Below are 7,108 nucleotides of genomic sequence, written 5' to 3' on the forward strand. Positions count from 1 at the left end.
ACGGTCGACCGTGGCGGTCGACCGCAAACTGATACTAGGCATTTACAGGTTTTTGGGCCAAATTTGAAAATGCATAAAAAATATTAAATCAATTCCAAAAATAATAAAACTTTGGGGAAAGTTTCTAAATGATAAAATGAACATGTTAGAAAAGAAATTTTTGAAAAAATAATTTTCGTTTGCAAAAACACACTGTTTTTGAAAAGTGTTCGTAAAACCTGTATTTTACGAATATGAAAATTTTGATATGACTCATAAATATGTAAATATATCTCATGCATATATTATGTGTATATAATAAAGTATGAATGAGCTGTAAACATGAGATAAAAGATATTGTAACGACGTTTGATGAAAAATCATTTATGTGATAGAAAAAGTCAAAAATCGTGTTAAGTGTACATATATTGAGCTTACATATAAACATACAATATATGTAGGAAGACTACTCTTATACCTATGTAAATCCACACATAAGAACTTGAATCTTTAACGCTTGATTGTTGTGTGTTGAAATACCTGTAAAGAGAAACATAAACACAAAACTAGAGAATATATTAGCGATAAATTGTTTGACAAATCATCATCAAAACTATAGGGTCAACAATCTCCCCCTTTTTGATGATGGCAAATAATTGATACATAAATTTGAAATATATACTGAAAACCCACATATAAACCAATCATGTATACAACATGAATAAACCACATATAAACCAATCATGTTTACAACGTGAATAAACCAAAACCACATTAGATTTTCTCCCCTTTTGACAACATCAAAAAGGAAAAAAATAAAAAATAGGAGCAACGCTCCCCCTGCATATAAGCATAAATAAAAATCAAGTATATGGCCAAAAGCTCCCCCTGTCAAATTGCATAAGTGACATCTAAAGAGCAGATATAGGAGTTAAACAATAATCATTCATACACAGCCATAAACATTTAGAATCCAAAGAACACATCATTAGCAACATATTATCACAAAACAAAACATGAAAATTGTTTTCACCATACATAGTTCATAGAAAAGATAAACTAACACAAATAGATCACAAATCATCACTTAAACACCAAAAAACTACATAGTTTTCCACAAACATAGTTTGTTCCACAATACTACAAACCATACACAAATGTTTCACAAAGACACATAGTTTTCCACACAAACATAGAGTTATTACAACTCAAAATAAAGCATAAGTATCAACTCAAAATAGACATAAAAATCACCAAAAGCATAGAATCCAACAAACTCCAATAAGCAGCATAATCAATCATCACCATCACCGTCAGAAGCATGGCCAGAGCCAGATGCAGATCCATCATCAGAGCCATCAGCAGAGCCCTCCTCAGAACCAGACTCAGAGCTGGAAGAGGGATCCGGGATCCCGAGAGACTGACGCTGGTAGGATAGAATAGTCCCGACATCCCTCTGGATAGTTAAGACCTGAGTCTCAAGGCGATTCAAATGGGCACAGGTATCAGAAGTGGAAGAGGAAGCTCTAGATTGAGAACAGCAAGATGATGGAACAGTAGAATCAGATAAAGAGTCAGACAGTTGCATACGAGAGAGAGAGACTCTATCAAAAAAGTCCTTCTTGGGTTCAACTTTGGGTTCATGTGTGAGATCAACACCGAAGTGTTGAAGGATGAGGGTGATGAAGGGGCCAAAGGGTAAAAATTTGAAATGCTTAGATGCCATGTTTTTGAGAAAAAACGTTTGCCCAATCTACTTTTATTTTGGCAAAAATGGCATATACAACATTGATATTGTCAGGAGCAAAATGATCAAAACTACCAGTTTTAGGAATTAGATTTTGAGCAATGATTCTAGCAATAAGTTTGGCATTGGGATTAAGAGAATTATTGTTCATCGGATAAGTGCAGCCGGGTTTAAACAAGAGGTTGTTCACAGCTGGATCATCATGCTCAATAGACATAAGCTCAACATCACCTGTCAGGATTTTAAGAATCCCCGCAAGTTCGTTGGCAGAAAAAGAAATGGCAACATTTTTAACAGATATACTAATGGTCTGAAGACCATCAGCAGAGGATGACACAGATAAGTTGGCATAAAACAGATAAACCAGAAAAGGATAATAAGGAACTTTACGTTCCTCATCTAACAGCCTAGCTAACCCAACATTATGAAGAATCGTATGAGTGTCATACATGGCTAATTGATCAAATTTGATATATCTGGTAGGTAGGATTTTTAACTTACAAAGCTCCCTATATTTCTTAACTAGGGGTTTGAAAAGTAAAAAATCCACATAATGGGAGGCAGCAGAAGATGATGAGTGACCAATGTCGGGTCTAGATCTCTTCTTAGGGGGCATGGTGACAGAGTGATCAACTAGGGTTTGAATAGAATTTGACAGAAATTTAAAACCCTAGAATAGATAGCAAAGCCCTAGAAGAGAATGGAAATGAGATGAGCAGATGAGAGATGAGATTACCCAAGATTGCCAAAGGAGATCGAAGAAGAGATGATCCACGGTCGAACGATGTCAGCTACGGACGACCGCGAGGAGAAAACTGAATTTTTTGGGAAAAAATATCGAATGGGGAAGAAGAAGGGTCGGATCAAGAGAAGAGAAGAAATCGACGGCCTGGATCTGATGTGAAATAAAATCAACGGTGGTGATGAAATCGGGTGTAGAAAAAATTGACACTTAAAACCGAAACCCGATAAGAAATAACATTAACTCTGAAAAATTCTTTAGCGGTCGACCGTGGCGGTCGACCGTGACAATGTCCAGAAACATCGACGGTCGACCGTGGTGGTCGACCGCGAGAAAGAAAAATGCATAGTCAGTTTTTAAAGCCTGGATTTTGAGAGAAATGTAATAAAATTGTTTCATAAAGCATATAAATACATATAAAGTCTTTTAGATATTAAAAACATGAAAAATATTTTATTTTAACTTAATAAAAACTAAAGTTCATCATTTAAACTCAAAACCCAATTATTCAAAAAAAAATGAACAAAGCAAACAAAAACAAAAAAATTGATAAAAAATCATTTTGGTACCCAAATCATTTTGGTACCACTAAAATTTGGGACATGACCCCTATCATTTAAATCCGAGACCCTAGGGTTATGAAGCCGCTTAGGCATATTTTGTGCATCGAGACGATCAAAGCAAAAATTGTAAACATGACCCGTACGATTGTAATTTGTGTAATGTAGAGGTTTGAATGGTTTACATTGATCGAAATGAAATGCACGTGGTTCATTTGCAAAAATAGATTTTTATTTGTAATTATTTTACAAACGAGAATTTCTTTTCAAATCGAAACAAAACATGGCCAAATGACCAAAACGACCACAATAATCACATTTGTACACATGAGCATGTTTATGATTTACACTATGTGTGTGTACATGTGTATGTGATGAAGAAGCTTGATGGGATGCACAATCATGAATATGTTTGTCAATTTTTGGTGCATTATGACAAAATTGAGCTAAATGGCCTTTAACACCGCAAATAGAACATTTGTGAATTTTGTTATACATATGTGCATAGTGAATAGGTTTCTTAGAAGAATTAACATTGAACTTTGCACATAAGTTCATAAGCTTTTTATTATTAGCAATACAAGTGTTTAGTGTTGAATCTAAGGTAGATATTCGTTTTCTCATTTGATTCAACTCATCATTGTGTATACAAGCATTGCTACTAGAAGTAGGACAAACAAGATTATTCATCATAGATTTCAACTTATCTACTTCTAACATAGCATCACGTTTTTCATGAAGCAAACTAGCATTTTTAATTTTTAAATTTTCATTGCATTCTTTAAGAATTATATTTTTTCAAACTCAAGAGCAAGTTCATCAAAAGTAATAATATCATTGTTATCGCATACCTCACTAGGGTTATCACCTAGTGGAATTGTACATGGAGATGAGGCTTCTTTAGAACTCAAAGCGGGATTTTCCAACGCTTGTTGAATAGTCTCCAATTTCCCTTCATGTGCTTTAATAAATTTTCATAAGGCGTAAGCACTATCAAAATTAGTAAATTTGTTAGAAAATGAAGAGTGAAAAGCATTAATCAAATATTCTAACAAAAGCTTGTTCATATTAAACAATCTTTTATCATTTTCACACCATTTGGATTTTTCCAAAATGGGAACAACATAGGTATCCTCAATAATTTCCCATAAATCGAATTGTTTAGATTAAACGAAAAGTTTGAATCTAACACGCCATTGAGCATAGGAAAAAATATCTAAACGAGGAGCAATATTAATAGCATATCCTAAATTAGATGAATCATACATATCCATAAAGATAAAATGCAAGAAGCAAAATGCAATCAAAATTAGATTAGCACAAATACGATAACTTGGATCTTTAACTCAAGGCGATTAGACCTTAAATCAAAGAGTACCAAGCTCTGATACCAATTGTTAGACCCTAGAAGGTGGGTGATTAGGGTTTTATGCTAATCTAATCCCGATTAAATTCCAATTAAAAGAATATTGATCAATTTGTTCTTGCGAGAGATAGATATGAAAAAGAACAATAAGAAAATACACAAATAAAATATAAGCCAAGCAGAACACAAACACACGATATGTTTACGAGGTTCGGTCACCACGACCTATGTCCCCGCTCCTCACCTCGAGGAGATATCCACTATCATAATCTGGTTTGGAAGCCGGAACTTCTACACACTCGGTTTACAAGTTCACCGAAAACTTTCACACTACACAATCACTAATCAATCACACTTTACGCACTAAGTGTAGGAACCTAGCCCGTGTCCTCCTCCTCAAGTGCTCGGATGCAACCTCTCCCTAGGTTCGTCAACCGACGCCATTCCTATTGGATTTGACCACATCTCTCGCCTCACACTTTTCTCGGTGTACAAGTGTATTACAAGTGATACTCACAAATAAAGGTAAATACAATGATTTGTTCTCAACAATAAATGAGAACGCAAATGAATCTCACACTAACTAAATCACACTCCACAACCCATACTATATAGTATGAAGATATTAAGCTCAAATATGTGTGTGTGTGATAATCAGTGAATGAAAATAATACAACTCAATAAATATAGCTAATGAAATGAAAATGGATTATGAAATGAAAATGAAATAGTAAGCTATATAAGAGTTTAGAAAACTTCTCAAACAAGAAGAACAGTAGATGATGATCCCAATAGGATTTGAAAGCCACTTCTTGTTGTAGGAAAAACTTCTTTTGAAATAGACTGATGAAATCAGCTTAAACAGCTCTTTTAAATGCACTTAATATTTTGTTAAACACAAAAACTTAGATAAGTAAAAAGAGAGCAGCAATGGGGTATTTATACCGTCTCAAATATCAGCCAAAAACCAACTTGAAAAGACTAAAAAGCCCCCAGAGAGCCGTTGTGAAAATAGCCATTAAAAACCAATGATTAAATCGGCGGTCGACCGTGGAAATCTCGCGGTCGACCGTGAGGCACAAAAAAGATCGCGAAACTCTCTGGAAGGATCACGGTCGACCGTCATGATCGACCGCGGGTATATAAAAGCCAAAAGCTGAAAGATAATATCGGCGGTCGACCGCAAACTGATACTAGGCATTTACAGGTTTTTGGACCAAATTTGAAAATGCATAAAAAATATTAAATCAATTCCAAAAATAATAAAACTTTGAGAAAAGTTTCTAAATGATAAAATGAACATGTTAGAAAAGGAATTTTTAGAAAAATAATTTTCGTTTGCAAAAACACACTGTTTTTGAAAAGCGTTCGTAAAACTTGTATTTTACGAATATGAAAATTTTGATATGACTCATAAACATGTAAATATATCTCATGCATATATTATGTGTATATAATAAAGTATGAATGAGCTGTAAACATGAGATAAAAGATATTGTAACGGCGTTTGATGAAAAATCATTTATGTGATAGAAAACGTCAAAAATAGTGTTAAGTGTACATATATTGAGCTTACATATAAACATACAATATATGTAGGAAGACTACTCTTATACCTAGGTAACTCCACACATAAGAACTTGAATCTTTAACGCTTGATTATTGTGTATTGAAATACCTGTAAAGAGAAACATAAACACAAAACTAGAGAATATATTAGCGATAAATTGTTTGACAAATCATCATCAAAACTATAGGGTCAACAGTACTGACTTGTTTACACTCAGAATACATATTAGTGTACTCATACACTAATTAATAATATTTATCAAAATAAATATCCACTTATTGTAATTAATCAATACTAATTCAATTCATCATTCATAAGCTCAAAATTTCTAGGTTTTACATTCAACCCCCCCCCCCCCAAAAAAATAAATATCCACTTATTGTAATTAATCAATACTAATTCAATTCATCATTCATAAGCTCAAAACCCCCCCCAAAAAAAAAAAAGAATTTCGTCCTTAAAATTTCGCAATCGCATTATAGAGATTAATATAATGAGAAAATCTTTAAGAGTGGATAATCCAGACAAGGAAACCTTCCCGTACACATCTCGTACCATTAATCCCCCGATTCAAAACATAAGCAACATTTAAACTTAACAATCTAAAATATGTGCACCCTCACTTAACCCCTAATTAGACAGAACTAGTACGTTAGACGAAAAATCCAAATAAGGAACCCTCATATATACCATATGTTCCTAATGATTAAGAGCTAAGTGTTGAGTGACTCATTCTAGCGTTAAATATAAATGTGACTAAACAACATATATAAACATAAATGCATAGTAGCATACTCAAACATGAACATCTTACCTGCTCAAACAGGTGTGGGTAGTCACGACATGCATCTTTCTCGCACTCCTAAGAAATCTCTTCGGCTCCTTGCCGGTTCCACTAAACTTTCACTAATGAAATGACTTTATTTTTAAGTTTTTTATTCTCTCTAGTAAGAATGCATACCGGAATCTCTACGGTAGTCAAATCATCCTGGATCTCAATCTCTGGTGCATCAATCACCTTCTGCTGCTCCTCATTGCGCAAACGCTTCTTGAGCATCAAAATATGAAAGATATCATGTACACTCGACATTGATGCTGGAAGATCTAATCTATAGGAAACAGCTCCAATACGCTCAATAATCCT

This window comes from Asparagus officinalis, chromosome 8 (genome assembly GCF_001876935.1).
Source record: "Asparagus officinalis chromosome 8, Aspof.V1, whole genome shotgun sequence".
Taxonomy (NCBI): Eukaryota; Viridiplantae; Streptophyta; class Magnoliopsida; order Asparagales; family Asparagaceae; genus Asparagus; species Asparagus officinalis.